Below are 24959 nucleotides of genomic sequence, written 5' to 3' on the forward strand. Positions count from 1 at the left end.
AATGGCGCCGACGCGGGTACCTTATTTAGGATCCAAAACCCGTGAGACCCGGAAGGCGGGATGATGACGTTTTGCCTCGATTTCAGATCCAAGTCAGGCGGGAAAAGTCGAGCCTGACTCGGATCTGCCTCGGATCGGGGGGGCTCGGGGGGGTTCGGATTTCACAAATCCGAACCCGCTCACCACTAATATATATATATATATATATATATACATATGTGTGTGTGTACTTTAGAAAAAAGTGTTTTATTTCATGAAATAAAGCATTTTTTCCTTTACTGTCTCTGCTACTGTCATACTGAGACAGCAATAGCAATAAGAGGATTGATTTATAAATGTAACTAGGCAGTCTTTAATAGCCTTCTCCTGCTTTACATGGGGGAGATATTGCTGGAGACCCCTAGCTATGGCTTCCGCCGGGGGTATTCTTTAATAAATAGGAAAAATCCTTGCCAGAGGAGGGGTTATAACCATTTCATCCAAATGTAAACTTTTGATCAGCTATATACTGTATAAATCATTACTTTAGTAAATGACTAATTTGGAACACCTGAATTGCTCATTCCCCCATAGACAGCATTGAAATTAACTTCCCAACTCCTCATAATTATAATCCGCTTTCATTTATTATATATTTATACCAATTTACACGCTCACTAATCAACATAATATACCCAAACTATAGTATATATGAACTATGGGGATTATGTATAGTTGGATGTATTTGCAACTTGCACACCTAAAGTATATAGGATTTGCAAACAGTACTAGGGGTATATTTACTAAAGTACGGGCTTTTAGAAGTGGAGATGTTGCCCATAGCAACCAATAAGATTCTAGCTATTATTTTCTAGAAGGTGCAAATTAAATGTTAAGTACATTAGAATCTGATTGGTTGCTATTGGCAACATCTCCACTTCTAAAACCTGCACCTTAGTAAATATACCCCCTTGAGTCTATGCTGTGCGTCGCCAGCTAGAGAAGAGGGGGCCCAGATGGACACTGCACATGGGCCCCCTCCTTTCGTAATATGCCTCTGGTTGAATATGTGTAATATGCCTCTGGTTGAAGGTTTGCTTATATTTGCCCTATGCATTCTACTAAAATGAGTGCACATAAAATGCGAGAATACACAATTAAATGCAGGTCACAGTGCAGGAGCCCAGAGACCAGCTGACCGGAGCCCCAGAGGACCTCACCGGACCACCGATCACATGTCCCTGGATGCAGGTAAGTGTTGTTTTTTAAGTAATCAGCTTGTGGTCTAATTAGATAACAAAGCTGATCACTGGGGCCCGCTCAGCTCTGCTTGTTAGAGCAAAGCAGGAGTCAGGGAACTGGGGGGGAAAGCCCTATTAATGCGATCTGCTTACTAAAAATAAGTGAATTGAAAGGGCTTGGAGTAGGTATTCACAAAACTGCTCCAAAAGCCCTTTAATAAATGTATGTGATACTAAAATAATGTGAAATGGGTGTGAAAACACCTTTTTTCAAATTTTTGTCATAAAAATAATATTGATAAATTTAAATAGGTCCCATAAAAAGTTCAAGGTCTAGGCAGGTTTGCAACCATATCATCATACCAATTACTAGAAAATTAGTAAGAGCATTCAGGTAATTAAATACAGTTGTAGTCTCAAATAATTGTACAAATAAGTGTATTGAATGCATAAATCAAACATATTGGAAGTGTTGTAAACATGGCTGTCAGATTAATACAGTGATTTTAACAATAGTGTATAAAGTCACATTAGGCAATAAATAGAGCGCTATAATAAACCAATAATACTTCTTTCAGACATAAATTCATGGCTTCAACCCAGCTCGGGACAGGACACTGAGCAGGGGTTGAAGCCTGGCTCCCCTTTCACACTTAGGGGGACGCCACTGTACCTGGCCAATCAATTTGTTTCTGCATTTGCGGCTATACAAGTAGCGAGGTTTCTGCACCATTATGAGTGATCACGAAGTGCAATAACTGTTAAGTATCTTGTGAACTGTGTAGATATGTTGGATCAAGCTACTGCTCTGTAATATATGTTTACAAGGTAGTATATTAGGAAAGGGCGGGTCACGCTGTGATAAACTAGCAATTCAATAAGTGACCTTTACTATCTTAAATAGATAAGATTATATGGCAAAGGAAATGTTGGTCATTCTGTACAAATGTACAGTATGTAGCTTATTGAGTGATCATTAAAACCACAAGTCTATAATCTCTACAATAACTAAATAATTGCATCCATCAACTATAACAACTACGCAGTGCTACCTACAGTATGGTTATAAATCTTAACAACTACCTAATATTTACAGCTACAAGCAGGATTATTTACACTTATTAAAGTGATAAGCTGAAATGTTTATGACCAGAATTGCTGTGAACAAGCAGCTTACCACTATGGCCCTAACTGTGTGGAGTTTGTATATTCTCCCTGTGCTTGCGTTGGTTTCCTCCGGGTGCTCCGGTTTCCTCCTACACTCCAAAAATATACTAGTAGGTTAATTGGCACCCGAAAAGTTAACCCTAGTGTGTATGTGTGTGAGCATGTGGTAGGGAATATAGGGTCTGATTCATAACGGATCGCAGTTGCAACAGCGTACGCGTGTCGGACGATGGTGCGTACTGCGCATGCATATGTACTGCAGTGCAATCACGTACACAGATACAAAGCCATCGCAAAGTGAGTGACGGGACATCAGCATTTGTGGGTGGTGACGGGGTAGTGGTTGGAGAAACGCAGGCATGCCTGCCTGTTTGAACGCCATTTCCTGGGCGTGCATAAATTAGCCACTGCGACGGCGTATGCAGCTAGAGTACTCACTGTGTGTGATGAGAGTTGTAATTTCTGAGAAAGGTCATAACTGCTGTAATTCAGGTTGAGGGTCTGATGTTACTGTACTCGATGTTACCGATGTATACGTAGGACTGCGAGGTCTTACGGATGTGAGAAAGTGGTAGTGGGTGTATCTATGCTGGCTGAGCAGTTGCAAACATTAGCATTTTTTCGCAGCAGAACTGCAATCGCAATAGTGATCAGTAATGAATCGGGCCCATAGAATGTAAACTCCACTGGGCAGGGCCGTAACTAGGATAGTGCGACCAGTGCCAAGGCACAGGGCACCGCAGAGCAGAGGGTGCTGTTGTTGCCTTTCAATTTTCCTGTTTTTTTTTTCATTCTCGCTTGCAGCTTCCTATTCTTTTATCCCAGCATCTCCTGGCCTCCCCTATCTCTTCCCTGGCCTTTCCCCATGAGGCCATGGCCCTTTTCAGGTGCACTAGATTATGTCCCTATTGTAAAAATGGGGGGAGGGTGCCAATGCTCTCCCTGGCTTGGGGCACCAAAAAGTCTAGTTACGGCTCTGCCACTGGGGCAGGGACTGATGTTATTGGCCAAATATTCTCTGTAAAGCGCTATATAGATAACTGTTGAAAATATGCAGCCTATTTGATTATTTCTGCACAGATTTATGTGATGTATCTCGTATAAACAAATGCACAACTGACCTAACTGAGTCACCAATGAACATCGTGATACTAGCAAACTCTGATTATTTATCCACAGACACACAGTGACCTAATAAGGTACTGTACATAGTGTCGTCTAGAATTCATAGAAAGTGACATTGTACCACTTCAAAACACCATAATCCAAGAGTATCTAGCAAGAGTCTAATTAGATTATATTGAACTGAAATACTAACATGAAGGAGTGATATTCAGGGCCGTAGACAGTCGGCCTGCGCCAGGAGAGGGATGTGGCCTATTTTTGGGAGGCATGGCCACGTCCCCTTAGGTTTCTAATTTTTCCTTTTTTACTATCTGCACGCTGGGGAGGGGGGCACTGTGAGCCCCTCAGCCTGTCGCAAATTCAGGGGGGGGGCCCGATCAGTGTGCCCCACAAGCAGAGAAGAAGAGACTGCGGCTGCTTCTGTTCAGCAGCGGAGAGCAGTCTCCCACTGCAGCCCAGCTCACAGCAGCATGTGCTGGGCTGCTGATAGGTAAGAGCGAGGGGGCGCGACATCGAACCCGGGCCCCTCCAACAAGCCCGGGCCAGGGTAATTAGTACCCGCTCTCACCCCTCTCGGCGCCCCTGGTGATATTGCAAAAATGTAATACACTGCAAATCAAGAACACCAAGCAAGAAATTAGCTGGGTAATAATAAACCATAATTCTAACAGTGGACCTCATTCAGAGCTGCTCGCTCTGAATGAGGGCGGCCGCATCTAAAAAATGATCCGGCCTCCTGGCCACTCTCTAGGCTGTGGGTTACCACCGACAGCCTTAACGAGTGGCAAGGATGATGGTCGCGATGGTCAAGACCATCGCGACCATCGGGGCTTGCGACGAGACCCTGTGGTAGGGTCTCGTTTGCCGCAAGCCCCAGAGAGCTTTCGGCTCTAATAGAGCCGGAAGCTCTCCCACTGACATCACTGTGGGACCGGCCACAAACGGCAGGCGTTCGCTTGGGAACGCCACCGTTTGTGAAGCCACCCCCCCACCACGCCTACAAAACGGGTTGAGCTGTCGATCAACATCGACAGCCTCCCCTTTTGTAGTGAGCCACGGAGCGAGAGAATTTCTCTCTCTCTCCGGGGCTTGCGCACGAGCAGTGCGGCCGCTGTGCGTGCGCACAGCCAAACATCGACCTGCTTGCGAGCGCTCAGGCGCTTGCGAGCGGGTCTGAATGAGACCCAGTGTTTTTGCAACCACACAGAGGGACCCCTGCAATAATTAAAAGGATCCGCTAGGAGTTGAGCTGTGTAGTAGATTAACCAAAGAACCACTCTGTAAAAATGGATATAACACTTATATTAAAGTAAAATAATAACCCTAATCTATTATTGATAATACAAGAAATAGCTAAATAGAAATATTCATCTATTGGAGAACAATAAGAGTGTGTTACAAGCAGGCACACTTGTTTTAACTTGATTTCACTTATTTCTTTATGATATCACTTTCCATTTTTTGTACTTACATACTTTCGCTGTAACTATAGAGTATCTAGGTACTTATTTTAAACATAACTAAATAAAAGTTATATTTTAATTTGAATGCTAACCCGGGTCAATGTGCATTCACACGCAAAAACCCGGGTTTTAGGCTTAAATCTGAAAGGGGTATAATATCACTTTTACACTAAATTACTGGGTCTGACCCGGTATTTGGAACACGGTTTCAAACTGGGTCAGATCCAGGACAGATCCTCTTCAGACCGCAGTGCTGACCCAGGTTATTCCCAGGTCGGCGCTGTTCACACTGCACATGAGTGTAGAGGAACTGGTCTGCTGGCGCTTGGTGATGACATCTTCAAGCACCAGAAAATCCAAATCTCGCCATACTGTAAATGGGACCCGGGTCCAATGACCTGGGTTACCCGTTTACACTGATAGGTTACAGGGGTCGTACCTGTGTTAAACCATGCAAACTTCCCGGGTTGGATTGCCATGTCACTCGAACCCGGGAATCCAACCCTGGCCCCTTTTGTACCTAGCAGCAACCTGGGTTAACCCGGCAATAACCCATGTTTTAGCTGTGGTGTAAAAGGGGTATAAGAGAGAAAGAAGTAGGTGCAGTTCCTAATGCCCGAGAGATTGGCACTTTGGCAGAAGTTCTCCAGAAGAAAGAAAGTGAACGCTTCTGCTTCAATATAGGAGCTACACAGACTGCACTGGTGTGTGTAACATAGCAGGTGGTGAGCTCTCACATTGTGAGAGAGCATCTGAAGGAGAGTAAATGTACCTAATAGACGATGTGTGCGGGCAAGGTAACCACCAATGTTTCCAAGATGCTGGCGGAGGTCCAGATGTGCACTGGCTCCTTGTTGAGAAAGCCTGATAGTGTAAGAGTGGGTGGTTCTCCCACATCCTGTCCACTTCCTAGGCGCATATACTGCCTGTACAGAGGTGTACGTATATCAAGATGCATACATGCAGAAATTAGAGATGAGCGGGTCCGGTTCCCTGAGAACCGAACCCACCCGAACTTGCAGATCAAAGGCCAGATCCGAGTCCGGCTCGTGTTTTCCCGCCTGACTTGGATCTCAAAGCGAGTCAAAACATCATCATCCTACTGTGTCGGATTCTCGCGGGTTTTGGATTGTATAAAAGTCCCTCCCCAACGGTGATTGGTGCCATTTGCTTGCTGAGTCCCGGGCTGTGCTTCATCCAAGAGGGGCTGCTGTGTCCATCCAGGCCAGGGCTGCTGTGTCCATCCAGGAGCTGCTGTGGGTCTGCTGTATCCATCCAGGGGCTGCTGTGTCTATCCAGGGTCTGCTGTGTCCATCCAGGCTGCTGTGTCCATCCAGGGGTTGTTGTGTCCATCTAGGGCAGGGCTGCTGTGTCCATCCAGGGGTTTCTGTGTCCATCCAAGGGTGCCCAGTGTATAAAAAATAAAAGCTAATAAATAATATAATTAATAAAAAAGTTATATATTATATATTTTTTTGTGCTGTACCCCAGTGTACTATATTTTTTATTATTTTTAACTGTGACGCAGCCTGTCAGACCGCAGTGTAATATTCATACACGTATTGTTTGTGACACTGTAAGTGGTAGCGCAGTGTATAACAAATATTGTCACATTGTTAGTGGAAACGCAGTGTATTCGTAAAAAATATTGTCACGCTGTAAGTGGAAAACGCAGTGTATTCATAATAAATATTGTCACACTGTAAGTGGAAAATGCAGTGTATTCGTAAAAAATATTGTCACACTGTTAATGGAAACACAGTTTAGTCATAAAATATATTGTCACACTGTTAGTGGAAACGCAGTATATTTGTAAAAAATATTGTCACACTGTTAATGGAAACACAGTGTATTCAAAAAATATATTTTCTCACTGTTAATGGAAACGCAGTGTATTCATAAAAAATATTGTTACACTGTTAGTGGAAATGCAGTGTATTCGTAAAAATGATTGTCACACTGTAGTTTATTGATACCGCAGTGTAATATTTAAAATTGGTGCAAATTGACGTGTGTGCTGTACCCCACTTCATTCTTGTTTGTTATGAGGAACGATCAGTTGAGACTGCAGGAACCACATACTAGTGGTGGAGCTGCTGCCAGTGCCACCAGTCATGATGATACTAGTTCATCTACATGGTCTACTAGAGAGCATACAGGGCTTAAGTCAAGGCATCTAAAATCAAGCAAGAAATGTTTTACAGTGTTAAAGAAAAAAAATTAAAAGGTAAGTTAGCTGCAGCGAAAGAAAAATTTGGCAATATGCCATTTACTACATAAAGTGACAAGGAAAGGATAAGGCCTTGGCCTTTATTTATGACTGGTGGTTCTGCATCTTATGATGATGTAAGTCCTTCTCCCTGTAGAAGTGTCAAAAAAATGTAAATTGCTAAGGCACATGAAGCAACTGTGTGCCCAGAAAAGTCACAGATCCCCGAGGAGAGTCCAAGTATATCCACGGTTGCCATGTGTGAGCCTGACCTTTCTAAAACTGTACGTGAATAGTATCCTCCTTCCACCATTTGTGTGTCCTCTGCAAATGTGGAGATGAGCAGCACAAGTCAACATGCTGACATAGAAATCGAGGATGCTTCTATGGAATTGCACCAATTGCACAAGAAGGATGAGGAGGATATTTATGTAGTTGGCACTAACAAGGATGATGAGGATGTTGTTTGTGTAAAAACTAAATCAGGCAACAGTTGTCATGCCTGGGCAAAGGACCAAAAATATACTTCTCATGTGTCGAATTATTTTCACCCAAATTCGGACAACAGTTGTCAAGCCATCTGTAACCATTGCCAAGTAACAGTTAGTAGAGGTAAGAACCTTAACCATATAGGAACCTTCTCCCTGTTACTTCACTTGCAGCGCATTCATCAAACTGAAAAGGGTTTTTCAAATTCAGAAACTTTGGCTAAAAAAACGTAACAACAATTAGTCCAGTGTCACCTAGCTGCTCCCTTCTCTTTGGATCCAAGCACCTGCAATCTCCACCACCACCACCTGCATCATCATCAGCATCCTCAATCATGATCGGAAGTAGTCCTGCATCCAATTTCATAAGAATGACTGACTCCTTTCCTATCCGTGGTTCTTCAGAAGGATCCTTGAGTGCTACGACTGTTGCTACTGCTGCTGTGAGTGGATCTTCATCCCAGAAGGGGATCAGTAAAGAGACTGCTTTTAGTTTAACCAAACAACTGACTGTCCAACAATCCTTTGCAATGGGGAACAAGTATGACAGCAGACACACAGTTGCACAGAGGATTACTGATGCCATAACAGCTATGCTGGTATTAGATGTGCATCCAGTATCTGCCATTAATGCAGTGGGTTATAGACAGTTAATTGAGGTCCTGTGTCCCCGCTACCATGTGCCTTTAGATTCCACTTCTCTAGATTAGCAATTCCCAATCTGTAAAAGGACATTAAAAAACCGTATTAATGTCCTCTGAAATACCATTGTGCCCACTGTAAACTTAACCACAGATATGTGGACAAGTGAGACAGGGCAAACTAAAGATTACATGACTGTGACAGCCCACTGGGTAGGTGTATTGCCTCCAACAGTGCAAACAGCAGCAGCAGCATCTAACAAATGCCATCTCATTCAGAGGCAGGGTACTCTTTGTATCACAGATTTCACTAAGAGGCATACCACTAAGAACCTCTTAGAAAATTTCAGAGAAATCATTGCATGGCTTACCCCACTTGGACTCTTCTAGAGATTGTGATTTCTGACAATGCCACCAATATTGTGCGAGCATTACATGTAGGTGAATTCAAACATATCCCATGTTTTGCTCACACAATTAATTTGGTGGTGCAACATTTTTAAAAAATGACAGTGGCATGCAGGATATGCTCTTGGTGGCCCAAAAGATTTTGGGACATTTTCGACATTCAGCAACTGCGTGTCAAAGATTGCAGCACCAGCAGGAACTGTTGAATTTGCCCTGCCATCAGCTGAAGCAAGAGGTAGTAACTAGGTGGAATTCTACCCTCTATATGCTTCAGTGGATGGAGGAGCAGCAAAAGGCCATCCAAAGCTACACTATGGCCTTGACATAGGGAAAGGATCATGAATGCACCTTAGTCAAGCGCAGTGGAGAATAATTTCCATGTTGTGCAAGGTTCTCAAATCCTTTGAACTTGCCACATGTGAAGTTAGTTCAGACACTGCCAGCTTGAGTCAGGTCATTCCCCTATTGCAAAAGTAGCTTTAGAACCTGAAGGAGGTGTTGAAATGGAGTTATTCTGCTAAGTATGTCGGACTTGTAGATCAAGCCCTTCATTCGCTTCGCCAGGATCCAAGGCTTTTCAATCTTTTGAAATCAGATTACTATATTTTGGCGACCATACTTGATCCTAGGTTTAAGTCATACCTTGTGTCTTTCTTTCAGATGGACATAAATCTGAAAAGATGCAAAGAGCTGGTGGTGAAAAAATTGTCGGAACGTGACATGACAGCATCTCCTCCTTTAGTTTCTGCGGTTGCCAGGAAAAAACTAAAGTTTCCTAAGAGACTCACTGCTGGTGTTGATGCAGATCAGTCAGCAAAACCTAATGACATCTGGTTGGGTCTGAACGAACTGCCTACAATGAGTGACATTTCTACCGTGACTTTGTCTAATACGGTCACCATTCAGAGAATGGTGGATGATTATTTTAGAGATAGCATCCAAACAGGCATGTCAGACAGTCAGTTCCACTACTGGCAGGAAAAAGAGGCAATTTGGAGTACTTTACGTAAGTTGCCCACCCTCCAGTATGTACTCTAAAAGAGTTTTCAGCACAGCCGGGAACCTTATCAGTGATTGGCATAGGAGGTTATTTCCCCAAAATGTCGAAAAGATGGTGTTCATCAAAATGTATTACAAATTCCACGAGGAAGACCTTTACCAGCACTTAAGTAAAAAAAATACAGAAGCACCTGTAATGGTGGATTCCAGCTGGGACAAATTAATATTGTGTGAAGAACAGGATGTACACACTGATGGGGATGACGATGATAACATCTGATCTTACCTATGTTGTAAAGTGCTAGGATCTGCAGTTAAGCAGATCATATAGTTTGCAGTTTTAAGCCTTAGTTACTACTGAGGCACTGCACTAATTACTGCCTGTCTGGATGCAGTATCAGGTGCACACTAATTGATTCTCCTGCCTGTGCACAGCCCAGGTGCACACTAGTCTGTCATTAAGGGAGGCTTGCTCTGGTTGGGCCCTGTTTCTGTTAAATTCCAGCCATCCCTTCAGTCCATGCCGGTGATAGAGTTTCTTGTGCTTCTGATTGTTCCAGCCTCCTGTTGATCAGGTGAATTCCGGAGCCAGTTTTGCTGTGTTCATCTGCTGTTGTTTGTTCCATCCAGGCAGCTCAGTCTGCATTCCACTTGCTCATGCTGCTTGTGTCAGCTAGGCCTCCTCCAGAAGTTTAAACCAAAATGAGTCAACCACAAACTCAATCTCCAGGCGCTAATAGAGCATTAAAATTTAGATAGTATTAGAATGTTTATAATAACATACAGTAATCTATAGAACGCAGCTTCTCAATAAAGTAGCTCTATTACTACTTAACGGTTTAGAATTGGAAAATATATATGCAAGAGGAATAGAATAAACTACTCCACTTGAGGGTGCGCGATATCATAGATTAACTGAGACACAGATCTGTCTCAGTTAATCTATGATATCGCGCACCCTCAAGTGGAGTAGTTTATTCTATTCCTCCTCCAGAAGTGCCTGTCTACATCCGGCGGCTTGTGTCAACCTGGCGACACCAGCTGCCTTCCTGCATCGAGAGTGTGCAATCCAGCGCACCATTGGCAGTATCAACCCAGCAGCACTGGTCACAATTCAGCATCACAAGTGTGCAAGCCAGCGCACCATTGCCAGTGTCAACCCGGCAACATTGGCTGCAACTCAGTATCCCCAAGTGCGCTATCCGGCACACCATTGCCAGTGTCAACCCGGCGGCACTGGTTGCAACTCAGCATCCCAAGTGTGCAATTTGATGCACCACCGCCAGTGTCAACTCGGCAACATTGGTAGCAGCTCTACGTCTTTGTGCACACTCCATCAAAGACTCATCAGCCTAAAGGCTGCATCTTACCCTGGGGCCCCAGGCCACAACTAGCCAAGGCAAACCAGCCCTCAAGGATGCTTCATCAGCCCAAAGGCTGCACCTTACCCTTGGTCCACAGGCCACAACTAGTAAAGGCAAATCAGCCCTCAAGGCTGCTTCAACAGTCAAAAGGCTGCATCACACCTTTAGCCCCAGGCCACAACTAGCCAAGGCAAACCAGCCCTCAAGGCTGCTTCAACAGCCCAAAGGCTGCATCACACCTTTAGCCCCTTGGTCACGACTAGTCAATGCAAATCAGCCCTCAAGGCTGCTTCAACAGCCCAAAGGCTGTATCACACCCATAGCCCTTTGGCCACGATTAGTCAAATACATACCAGCCCTCAAGACTGACACCAGACCTGGTCAAGCTTGACTACCACCCAATCTTAAAATAAAGCCAGTTTGTGTATGGGATCACTGCCACCAATGTCTACTGCGCTTTGGCAGCTTGTTTTGTGGGGGATCCAAACAAACCAATCATTTCAGTCACAAGTGGCATTCCCTGTCACTGAAGTGATTGGTTTGTTAAACTGTGAATCCTGTTTCATATATACAACATAAGGGTGTGTTGGAGGGCCCAAGGACAATTCCATCTTGCATCTCTTTTCTATGCATTACAGTATGTGCTGTTAGGGGCATTGTTGCCTGACATTTTTAATTTTATGGTTTATGAATGTCCAGAAATTGTAATGGCCAAAGACAGCATCTCCTGTATGCCCCTTTCATTTTTTTAAAGAAAATTCCAAATTGATGGGGTGGGCAAATATGAGCAGCAGCTCAGACCATCTTCCTGCCAGGATGTGTGCAATAAAGTGCAAATATGTTTAATACAAAAATTAGTTGTGTATATTGGTCACATACAAATATATTTGCATGGTACATACTAACAATACTGGATCAGAACCTCTATATACCCCTGCCTGTACCTTCTAAAACCCTTCCTATAAACCTCTAAGGATGACGCTGTTAAATTTGTAAATAAACCTTTTAATACATTCCTGCCTATAAACCTCTAAGATTCACCTGCCTAGAACCTCTAAGACAAAACCTGCCTATAAACCTCTAAGATTCACCTGCCTAGAACCTCTAAGACAAAACCTGCCTATAAACCTCTAAACACAACGCTAATTGCGTACGCAGTATGACCACAAATAAAGACAGGAGTGGAATCTGTGGTTCCAACGCACAAGTATTATTCAGGTAAAAGTACAGTCAGTTACACGCAATCTATACATACATAATTTAGGCGTAAAAGGAAATAATACAGACCAAGTACGGTTATACATACGCTGCGCCTCTGGACCCAGAGATAGACTTCTGACTAGATATCCTCAGTTCACCCAAAATTCAGCATGAACTGGCAAACCAGTGTTTGGACACGTGTATTTATTCCCCCCCAGACTGAAACAGGACAAAGGGAGAACTTCCTGCTGATCTCATTGGTTCCCAGAGGAGAAGCATATGTAACGACACATTTAACAGGTTTGTTTCAAATAGACTTTCCCTGCCTCTAACAGCTGGAGTCTTTCTGGTAACGCCTCCTTTAGCATCCTAACAGTTGAATCTAAAATACACATTTTGGTTGCTTGTAGGTTCTGCGGTACATAACTCGAGAATACATAATGCGATCTCCTCACCGATAGCACCGGAAAACTGTGGAAAGAGTATGCATCAAACCAACTCCAAGAATGACATGTTTATCTTGTATAATTCCTTAGTTAACAAATATCTTTATTTCTTAGCATTTAAACTAACTGAACCTTCTTGAATCATACATTTTGATGCTTATGGAACCTTATGTGCGAATATGTAGTGTGTGTGGGTATCGGGGTTTGGTATAAGGACGCTAGTTATTAATGGGTGAGATTTAAGTGCATAATCTCTCATACACAAAGTGAACATCCAGCAGTGTGGATGGCTGAGGGTTGTAATTCTACATGCCCTCTGTCAGCAGGCCCCCACCTGCTGTGTTCAAAGGAAAACAAAACCTCTTTTGTTCTCACAGACTCTTGTGTGAAATGCAAATGTATTATCACCTCAAACTGTGGGATTTGGAGCCATCTTGTCTAGGATTCAGGCAAATCCAATTGTGTAGATATTATATTACAATTGCCACAACTATACTTTATCTGCATCCAGGGATTCCCAATTTGTATGTAAAAATACCCATTGTCTCTTCTTATTTACTTCTACTCAGACAGCTGGTTTTTCCCGTTGCCCTTGGTAGGTAAACAAAAACATTGCCATCTGTTCTTAGCTCCTGGGTTATAACTTGAATTGATGCTGACCACAAAAATGGTGTCTTGCGATCTCATTTCCAAAATGGAGTCTTGCGGCCATTCGCAAGATGGTGTCGCTGAGATTAAATTTTAAACTGAACTTGTCTCACTCAATTATTCAACTTCGATAACGCTAATTTGCGTACGCAGTCATACAGTAAATAAAGACTTAGACCTGGAATCTGTGGTTCCAAAGCACAAATGTTATTCAAGTAAAAGTTCAGACAGTTACACGCAATTGATCCAGACACAATTTAGGCGCAAAAGAGATTATTTAGACCCAAGTACAGTATACATATGCAGCGCTTCCAGACCCGAAGATAGGCATCAGCAAGAGACCCCTTGTCATTCAGCATTCAGCACGAAGACTAAGAACCCAGCATTTGAGCACACATTTTATACCCCCCCAGAATAGACAGGACAATAGAGAAGTTTGTTGCTGATGTCATTGGTTCCCAGGGGAGAAGCATCTGTTACAGAGCATTTAACAGGCTGGTTCAAATAGACTCTCCCTGCCTCTAACAGCTGGGGATCTTTCCCTTCCTGCCCCCTGCAACATGCTAACAGTTGTTCATGAAATATACATTTTGTTGCTTGTAGGCTCTGCGATCCATAACTCGAGAATGCATGATGCGATCTCCCCACCGATAGCACCGGAACACTGTAAAAAGGGTACGCAACAGTACAAAACCAAACACGACTTATTTAGCATGTATAAAACCTTAGTTATCAAATATCTTTATTTCTCAGCATTTAAACTAACTGAACCAACTTAAATCATATACTTTATAGCTTATTAAACCTTATGTGTGAATATGTAATGTGTGAGTATTTGGGGTTTAATATAAGGACGCTAGTTAACTTGGGGCAGATGCGTGCGCATAAAGCTAATAAAACAGCGGTTTCATACAAAGTCCTATGCATTCGCTAATATGCAACTAGTTAACAGCGCAATTGTGCGTATTAATGTGTGTATGAGAAATGGTGAAAGATGCAATCGCATGGTGCTAATAGTATTATCGCCACATGTACTAAAATGTGAGTTTATTTAAAATGGCGCTTAGGTGGCCATTCGCAAAATGGCGTCTTGTGATCTCATTTTCAAGATGGCGTCTTGCGGCCCGTCGCAAGATGGCGTCGTTGCGATTAAATTTTAAACTCAACTTGTCTCAGCCAATTATATGGCAAAACCATAGAGATGAAATCTCGCAGTTCACGAACCTTCATCTCTATGATCAATGTAGTATATAAGGGACCACGCGACGGACGCCATTTCACTCCGGCTGTGGAGACTGAGCAGGTAAGGTGGGTAGTGTAGGGCTGGGAGAGGTGCTGGTGCTGTCTGCTGTGTCCTGGGCTGGTGACTGCTGATCCATTCTGGGCTGGTGCCTGTGACAGCTGTCACTGTGCTGTCTGCTGTGTCCATCTGGCCTGTTGCTGATCCATCTGGGCTGTCTGTGCTGTCTGCTGTGGTTTTTCATGTCCGCTGTGTCCATCTGGGCTGGTGCAGAACTGTAGATACATCTGGGCTGGTGCTGTGTCAATCTGGGCCCAAGTTCTGGACTAAAAAAAAATAAATATAAATATATATATATATATATATATATAGTAAAAAAAAAATCAATCAAAGTGTCTTTTATATTTTTCTGTGTGTGTGTGCGTGCGTGCATGTTAGGCTTAACTGCAGTACTGCACAAGATACAGCCAGCAGCGCAAGTTGCAAGCTAATGCTGCCCGACTCCATTCGTGATCAATCTGTGCTCTGGTCCGAAGTTCTGGAGCATTAAAAAAATTAAAATCAATTGTCTTTCTTTCTAATAATTGTTTGTTTGTCTGTGCGTGTTAGGCTTAGCCGCAGAAGATCTAGCAAATCTGCAACGCAACCTAGTGCTGCCCAACTCCAGTCATCATCAATCTGTGATCTGGGCCCAAGTTCTGTACCCCCCAAAAAAAAAATAGTGTCTTTTGTCTATTTATTTTCTGCGTGTGTGTGCATGTTAGGCTTAGCCACACAAGATACAGCAATGCACACAAGATACAGCAATGCAACCTAGTGCTGCCCGACTCCAGTCGTCACCAATCTGTGCTCTGGGCCCAAGTTCTGGACCCGAAAAAAAAAAATAGTGTCTTTTGTATATTTTTTTTCTGTGTGCGCACGACTGCATGTGTGTGAATTTTGTAACCGCACCTTGGCTACACTATTGGTGCTTGTGACACTACTTCAAGACCGCAGAAAATATGGAGGGCTGTCACATGACAGGAGAGCAAGGCCAAGAACCACATGTTGTATCTGCCGCCAGCAGTCATCATGATAATGCAAGACCGTCAACTTCCTTCTCCTCTATGAAGGCCCATGCCTTCAATCCTCAAGGGTATCCCAACCTTCATCTTTGCATAGTCCTCAACTCTATTAATAATTATATCAATCAGTTTTGAGCCAGCAAGCTGGATACAACCTTTTGGCCCTTTAACTAGATGAAAAAAATCAATATTGTGAGCTGTGAGGTAACCAAAATTGACTGGAAACGAGTGGAAATAAATGTTATTGAGGTTATTAATACTGTAGGAACAAAAAAAGGCACATTTTATGTGATTTTAGCTGGTTTTTTAATTTTTTAAGAAAAAAATCCAGATCCAAAACCAAAACACGAAAACAAAACACCAAGGAAAAAAATCCAAAACCAGTTTCTGATCCAAAACCAGGGGAGATCCAGATCCAAAACCAAAACACGAGGGTCGGTGCACATCTCTAAAAAACACACAAGGGCGGTTTTGGCAAAACCAATCCAGATCCAAAACAAGAGGAGATACAGATCCAAAACCAAAACACGGGGGTCAGCGCACATCTCTAGCGGAAATATGCTCTGATTTTTCATGCACTTCAATTTACTTTCAACTCTTCATCAGCCCCACAGACTCTTTGTATACTATCTCCTTATGCTGCGTCTTCTCACTAAATCAAGCCAAGAGTAAGGTATGCACTACATATTTATTATAACTACGATATACAGAATGTGCTTAGTATTTTGTGGGAATTTTCTGGTGCTGCATTTATTGCTTTAAAGTATCATTTGGCACAATAATTGAAAATGTGTATTTCTCCTTTTTTATTTATATTACCCTCCATTATCCTACATAAAGACCACAAAATAAATATACACATTTAAATATCCTACAAAATTACAATATGTATTGTATATACAGTACAGTATATCTTGAAAACAACAACAACAACAACAGAAAACACACTTATGTGGACTAATAATGGGGAAAGTTATTATTTGTGTAAATGATGCAGAATAAACTGTGGAAATAGGGCCTGATTCAGAGCCGCTCGTAAGCGGCTGCTCGTTCCCTCCGAGCGATGTTCGCACAACTGCGCATGCGTATGGGTTGTAATACGCATGCGCGAACCAGTCATTGCGGTCGGAAATTGTGTGCTCGCAAAATAGCAAATGCCTGCTAATTTGAGTGACAGAATGAGGCGTTTGTGGGTGGTAACAGGGGAAGGTGCTTGAAAACGGGGAGTGGAGATCCGAACGCAGGCGTGCCAAACGGTCAAAACGGGTGTTTTAAGGGTGTGCATAATTAACAAAGCAGCGTCATCAACCACGTCACTTGGTTGTCTTTTAGCCTGAACTGCTCGCATGATTGTGATAGGAAAATGCAACCACAAGCACTGCGAGCAGTTCAGATGCCTTTTGATGTACTTGATTAATCTAATAAATAGCGGAGATGACGTATGATGCGAGCGGCCAGGGGCATTTTTTTAAAAATAGCGAGCGCATGTTTCGTTTGCTTGTTCAGACATAGAGGCGTCAACAGACCGCAAAGAGCGAGCGCTCTATTTAAATATCCGGCCCCTTTTTCTGAACGAGCGAGCGCAAATAGCGTCCGGCTCTGAATCAGGCCCATAGTTCTGATCATTAAGAAGAAAATGGGTTTAGGGAAAGGAAGGAGATTTCCTGAACTGTGTTCCTGTTTACTTATTTTCCGCTGAAACAAAGGTTATGTGCAGAATGTGAGGAGCTGCTTTACCATATAATCAGCCCTGATAATTTTAGTAATTCATTGAAGGCCTCACCAAAATGTCCATATATATAATGCACTTATTATTTGTAGAGTCCTGTTCATTTTTGAATAAAGGGTGACAATATCAAACAGTGAGACTGACTTAGAGGTGGATACTAAGGCAGCCACGACTGCCACTCATTACACAGTACAACTGCTTCTTTATGCTAATGCCTCAGCCGACAGGATTCGTACAGAGACACCTACCGGTTGCCGTGCTAATTTGCGTATTAAGATGCACGATTGCTTGCACATCGGTCGAAGCATCGAACATTGCACCAGCTGTAGAGAGGCGTAGAATGTCTGTCTGAACATGGCTACTGAAATCAGTGCAACTGCGTAAAGAGTCACAGCCGCTGACAGCTACTTGTCCGTCTTTGGCTAGCCACCCCCTGTTACCACTCAGGAATGCCCACTGAAATTGCCTCTCTGTGTCCAAATTCGTTCTGCATCCCCTGAATATAACTGTAGGGACTCATGCGCTGACTGAAAATATTGGCCACTTGCGTCCAACATCGACACTGCCTCTACCCCTGAATCAGGCCCAGTGTCACCTCCTGACCTAGGTGCCATTGGCATCCCCCATATGAAGCTGTGTTTAGTTACGGAACTTTTGTTTCCTATTTTAGCAGACTCACACATATGGGATCACAGGTACCATACAACTAGCAAAGGGCACATGTGATCCTAATATTAAAAAAGGGAGTAATATCAAACTCAAACCACAGACCACTAAAATGACATCCGTGGGTGGTGAAATTTTGAAGGAATTCTATGAGATAACTTTCAGAGATTTATTACTAAGAATAAACTGATAACTCTGAGTCATCACAATAAGTCTAGGAAGTAGGAACCAGATACGCCAAACTAATCTGATTAGGTGCTATAAGGAAGTTAGATGTTCATTTTGTGAAAACACTTGTTACAGTTCCACATAACAGATTAATATATAAAATCTCTCTAACTAGGAGGAAAATAAATACATGGGCAGATATAGTATGCAGCTGAGGTATGGGGGTACAGGGTTGCTTTAAATGGAACATATAGATCTCTAATCTTGTACGTATTAGCCCCTTGGATTCCGCCAATCTGCTCTCAACAGCACATGCATTCTGAGCTGCATCAGTTACCTTCCCAAATTTTGCCTGGGGCCCAGAGATGCACTGTTTTGGCCCTACATCTATGAGTGATCTTCTTACTAACTATCCATGGGAAGTCATCAAATGCCAAATTATCTTCAATGTACCATTCTGTACTTAGGACTGTGTAACGGTAGAATAATTAATAATGTGATGCAGTTGCTCCTCACTTATTAATTGCTAGCGACCCGCCCTGGCTACACACAAGAGCAATTTGAAATTACGACGATAGTCTTTTTTAACCAAGGTCTTATAAGATTGCCTTGTAGACAACATCAGTCAATTTTCCTCCTGACATCAATATGAAAGATTTAGGGTCTGATTCAGACCCGTTCGCTATATGCGTGCTCTCGCAAGCAGCCCGATGTTCTGCATGCGTGCATGCTTCGTTCTGCACATGCGCGAACTACTCACTGCGTTTGCATACCGCTCACTTGCTCTGCAAAGACAGCCCAGTGTAATGAGTGACAGGAGAGGCCGTTTGTGGGTGGTAACAGGGGCAGTCCAGTAAAAACTGGGAGTTGGCGATGCGAACGCAGGTGTGCCTGAGTGTTTCAAAGCCGTTTCAGAGGCGTGCATAATTAACAGGCAGCGACATAGTACACGTCACTTGGCTTTTTTTACTCTGAAATGCTCGCAGAGCTTGCGGTAGGGTAAGGCTATCACAAGCACTGCGCTCGCATCCGATGGTCCTCGATGTACCAATGTTTTCATACACTTCCTGGAGATGACGTGTGCCAGTGGGCATCTCTACATACGCTAAGGGGTGTCTGCATACGCAGAGCTATTGCTCGCAAAGCCAAAGTGGGTGTGCTTATCCCTTGGCGAGCGATCACATCCCATGACGTCAGTTGGTAAAATTTGCATTCGCTCAGTACGAGCGTACGCATCTAGCGACCGGGTCTGAATCAGGCCCTTAGTTTTGACGTGACACGCTAAAGGGCCACGTAAAGTTGTCCATGAAAAAAAACAGTCTCCATTTAGGTCAACCCCAACCACGTTTAGTGTCTCCCTGTGTTTTATTTATTGTCATGTCAAAGCAGACTCCTACTGGGAATTGGAATAGTTTGAACTTATAGAATTGTTTTCCACATAAATAAAATAGAAACGGTAAAGAAAGGGAAAAACTTACATTTTGTATCAGTAAACAGGGCTAACATCAATATTTTGGGAGAAACCAGATAATGCGTATCAATCTCTATATGGTATAAAATAAAGTCCATATGATATCACTTTAGCAGTTTAGGCAGCGTAAGCTACGAAAGCGCTCGGATGTCCTTTTTCTCATTGACTTGCTTCACTAAAATCGTAACTGCTCGGCTCCCATTTGTCATACATTAATGTTTCCCACATCTAAAACTTCCTCGGCAAATGCTCTATAGCATGGTGAAAACTGCATCAAAATCTGTCCAGTGATTCTCGAGGTTAGCCCAAACAAACAGACAGGCACCTGCCAGGGACTGTATTTTATACTATGTATATGAATAGATAAGGTCTATGGTTTAGGTATGTTTGCTGTCTACATTTGCAGACAACAAGCTTTCTAGTGTAAGTAACATAGAGCAGGATATGTGAGGGCATTTTTATTAATTACCGGGAATTAGTCCCGGTAATTATAATTTCTTATTATAAGGGCACAGTCCAGGGGCGTTTCTAGAGAGGAGGGGGCCCGTGTGCAGTCTCCGTCACGGGCCCCCTCCTCTCAGTATGGTGGCTGTGCGGCCACCACCGCACTTATAGACTCTGGGCACTAGAATGTGCCCAGAGTCTATAGCACATGCGCAGGTCACTGGGTAAATGGCCGCGGCGGCCATTTTCCCTGTACTGCGCGAGCGCAAACGATGGGAAAATGGCAACGCCGACAATTTTCCAGACGTTTTTATAGTGCAGATACCGTGGGACTCTGGAGAGGTAAGTATACTCTGGGTGCAAGGTGTGCGCACACCGCACACCCTGCACCCATTATAAATACACCCCTTGCACAGTCATACCCTTATATTAAGGTTGACTAGAAAAAAACGTAATTCTCCATAAAAATATTCGGAGGTGGGGCATGGTGTTCAAGGGGCTACACCTCAAAATATAGGAGGTACCAAGCTGAAATTTGGCATGGACAGGTAAAACTGTTGGTCGGCCAAATTTCAGGGCAAAAAAATTAAAAATAAGGATTTGGGAGTAATCTAAAGTTCCAACTGTCAGTTTTTTCTGACACTCTCAGTTAGGACCACTTTTGTGCTGTATTCTATGGGGGATTTTTGGGAAGGCATAAGTCAGGGTAGGGGGTGAATTTAGACTTGGGGTTTGTTTTATTAGGTAGCTCTTGTTCCAGGGTATGGTCTTTTGGGGTTCAGGTAATTCAGAAAAATACAGTTTTTAAACTATTACCTCACAAATGGCCCATTATAGAGATAAGGAGTTCAACTTGTTGCACAGCCTCAGTAGGAGCTTTCCATCAGGGCGATGCACTGTGGTGGCTTCACCAAGTTGGCTGCCTTTTGCAGGCGTTAGTGGCGGGGCAACCCGGCAATTGCAGTGCGTGGAAGTGGTGGCGGGGACCCAGCGGCGGTGCAGTAGTTACTTACCAAGGACCCAGTGGAGGTGGAGCAGGCAGCATCGGTGCAGGCTACAGCGGCGGCAGTGGTGCGGGCTACTGTGGTGGTGGTGGGGTGGGCTGTGGGACTCAGCAGCGGCGGGACCCGACATCTGTGCAGGTGTTGGCGGAGGGCCTGGATCCAAGAGGATCCACTCCCTGCCAGCCATTCTGCAGAGTTCAACAGCATAGCCCATTTCAAAAATGAAATTCAAAGATAGCCAGCACGAGCCAATCATGGATTGCTCATGCCATCATCCTGCCCCCTCAGTTGGCTTATATAAGCCAGCGCGAGGCAGCAGCATGGCAATTCGGCAGTGGATTGGGAGCAGTCAAGAGCTCCTGAAGACGCCAGAAGAAAAGAGTTAACGTAGGTATGTTATAGCATAACTCTTATTTTCTTCTTCGGGGTCCATGGGGTCCACAGCCAATACGTTGGCAATATCCCAAAGCAATAACCTTTAGGGGCGGGAACGCTCCTCTGTCTCAGAAGAGAGGAGAAGCCCACGCCCGAAGGAGGCATTCTGAGAGGCAAAAAGTGTCAAATGCATAGAACTTGACAAAAGTATGGACGGAAGACCATGTGGCTGCCCTGCACGCCACCCACGAAGGTCCCACTGACCGTGTGGATGTACCTTTACTGAATCCGGCACCACCACACTAGCCTATGTGTATGCCTGAGAAATTGTCATGCGAATTCATCTGACCAGTGTCTGCTTATCGGCTGGCCAGTCTTATGACAGCCATACAGTACAAAAAAGGGAATCCGACTTCCTCATGCTGTTGGTGCGATCCACATGAATATGCAGTGCACAGACAACATCAAAGAAAGCCTCACCTACCGAGAGGCTTGTAGTCTGAAAGCTGGGACCACAATTTCTTCATTCATATGGAATCAGGATACCACTCTTGGAAGGTATCCCGCCCTAGTACGAAGTACCGCTCTATCCCGATGAATTATTAAAATGGGGAGGCGGATGGAAAGTGCTGCCAAATCATAGACCCTACGGGCTGAAGCGATAGCCAGGAGAAACTGTCTTAGCTGTCAACCACGTCAGGTCTACTGATTTCAGGGGTTCGAATAAAGGAGCCTGCAAAATCCTGAGAACCAATGTCAGACCCCATGGGCTATCAGGGGGACAAAGGGAGGCTGAACCCTCATAACACCCTGAAAAAAATGTTCCAACGTCAGGCCATGGGGCGATCCTTCGCTAAACCAACCAAAAGTGCAGGATCCTGAACTCTCAGGGTGGCCAGATGGAGACCCCGGGCTAAACCAGTCTGTCAAAAAGAACATACTCAAGAAAACCTAACCACCCTAGCATCACATTTTCTCAGTTCACCCCGTGAACATACGAGTGCCAAGTTTTGTAATAAATGCAGCCAGAAGTAGGTTTCTTGTCCTCTGAATTACAGAACATCCTTCTCTTTAAGGTAGATGTCTGAAGAACCATGCCATCCAAGATAGACAAGGAAGGTCTAGATACAGGAAGGGACTTTGTATTAACAGGTCCAACCTTTACAGAAGAGGCCACGAAGTGTCTATGTAGCGACTCTGTAAGTTGGTGTACCAGCAGCGTCCGGGTCAAGCACGGGCTATCAGTATTACTGTTGCACTCTCCTGTTAACCCTTGGAAAAAGGGACAGCGGGTGAAGCAAATATGCCAGTTTGAAGTTCTACTCTACTGCCAGAGTATCCACAAACTCTGTGCCCGTACCAGGCAACCCTATGGTTGTGATTCAAAGCCATGAGGTCTACCTCTGGAAGATCCCATCCATCCACAAGGCTCTGGAATACCTGTGGATGAAGAGCCCACACTCTCTGGCATGTATATCCTGCTGGTTTAGGAAGTCCACTTCCAAATTGAGGACTCCTGGTATGAACACAGCCGATCTCGCTGGAAAATGACATTCTGCCCCCTGATGGATGAGGCAGTCTACTGCGGTAGCGTTGTTAGATTGTACCTAGACTGGCCTGCCCCTTTAGTATTTCCTGATCTTGAACAAGCGCTCCTGAATACTTCCCTTAGTTCCAGAATGTTTTATGGAGAGACTGCTTTCCGTTGTCCTCCATTTTCCTTGAAAATGTGTGTCGACCCATCACTGCTCCCCACCCGGGGAGGCTGGTACCATCCAGATCCAGAACGGGTGACCCTTGTTGCGACAGAATGTCTTCAACAAATAGTCACTCTTCTGGTGAGAGACAGATCATCTGTGCTTTTATTTGGAACCCCGGCCGTACCATGGCCGGGCAAATAACAGCTCCTGACAGAGAAAGACTGCCCTGAGACCGGCTTCAAGTCTCTCATCAGTGGAACATTTAAAGGCGAATGCCAATGGTACTGGAAAGGAATATAAGGCCTCAACCTTTCTGGTAATATGTTTTTTCCTGCCCGGAGAACTCCATACTTCCTTTCCAACTGCACCTGATATTCCCAGGTGGTCTCCCATCCAAGTACTAACCAGGCCCAATACTGCATAGCTTCCAAGATCAGGCAAGACTGGGCATGTCCAGTATGGTCTGGCTGTAGGTCAGATTTGGGAAAGTGAGCTTTCACAAATTTCCTTATACCGGCTCCACAAGCACAGCTTTGACTCTTCTGATCAGGGAGGAGACATACTGTTGGAAGACGGTCTTCCTCTCTTGACAGTGTCTCTTGGGAAGAGAACTGTTTGTCTCCCTAACCACCAGAAGATGTACCAGAATCTGAGGGCTGGACAGAGTGTGAGACCGACCGCCTTCTGATTTTTTGGGCTATACTGGCCTAGCTGCTTGCCATAGTTGCTGTGAAGCTGCTTAGGATGAAGTCACATTCTGACCCGAGTGAACACACATGTCCCTCCAGGACAGATACATAGGGGGCCTAAACATGGTAGGTTGCAGTTGCTGAAGGTACCCCATTATCAGGGCCGGCATAGGAGCTGCCAACCTGTCCACAACTTGTGCCATGATCTGGTAGATTTGACTACTGTGGTGACTCTTTAGAACAGTGACCACAACATCCCACTTGTATTAAATCCTGTGAGGACCCCCCCATCACCCCTCTCTGTGGCCTGGCCCACGTGAGGGGCCAATGCCATCTGGTCTTTGGCTGCGTAGATCTAGCAGCTTGTAGCAATTGTTGAACGGCTACTGAAGATGATGCCCTGCCCCTACCAGCACAAATGTCCCATCCATGATGGAAACATAGAGGGCATAACCATAGGGGGATCCTGCTACAGGTCATAAATGAAACCAGCCCAGGGGCTAAAGCCATCTGTCTTACCATTTCATTGGACATAACAAGGTTATCCAAAGTCTGAGTATCCCATCGCCCCTCTATTTTTGTAGAGGGTTAAATGAGAGGAAACAGTAATGATAGATTTAAGTTGACCAGGCAGCATGGCACAGCAGATTTCATAAGTCACATGCAATGCACACGGATATATAATTCGATATATACATCTATATACGCATATCCACATGTACATACACACTAAGCTCTCTAGTCAATTACCCAAACAGCAGGTAGGACCTAGAGCTCTGTATGACCTGGTCACCGCAGGGGAGACATACAGGGACTGCCCCAACCTCCGAGCCATAGCCACCACAAGCATCCGAGAGTACTCCCTGGCTGCAAAAATACATATATATATATATCATACATACATGCAATAAGTTCTTAGTCAACTACGAGCAGCCCACAAGGCTAAGTAGGACATCAAGCTCTGTATAACCTGGCCATCCACGTAGAGGTATACAGGGAGATGAACCAAACCTCCTGAGAACATTTGCAAG

At 44.2% G+C, this 24959-nt stretch overlaps 1 pseudogene; it reads right to left on the bottom strand.

The window, feature by feature from the left end:
* Positions 1-23595: 23595 nt before the first annotated feature.
* On the bottom strand, positions 23596-23714 carry LOC148534564 (5S ribosomal RNA; annotated as a pseudogene).
* Between the last annotated feature and the right edge of the window lie 1245 nt (positions 23715-24959).

Source organism: Taudactylus pleione, unplaced genomic scaffold (assembly GCF_031769625.1).
Source record: "Taudactylus pleione unplaced genomic scaffold, aTauple2 ptg000066l, whole genome shotgun sequence".
NCBI lineage: Eukaryota > Metazoa > Chordata > Amphibia > Anura > Myobatrachidae > Taudactylus > Taudactylus pleione.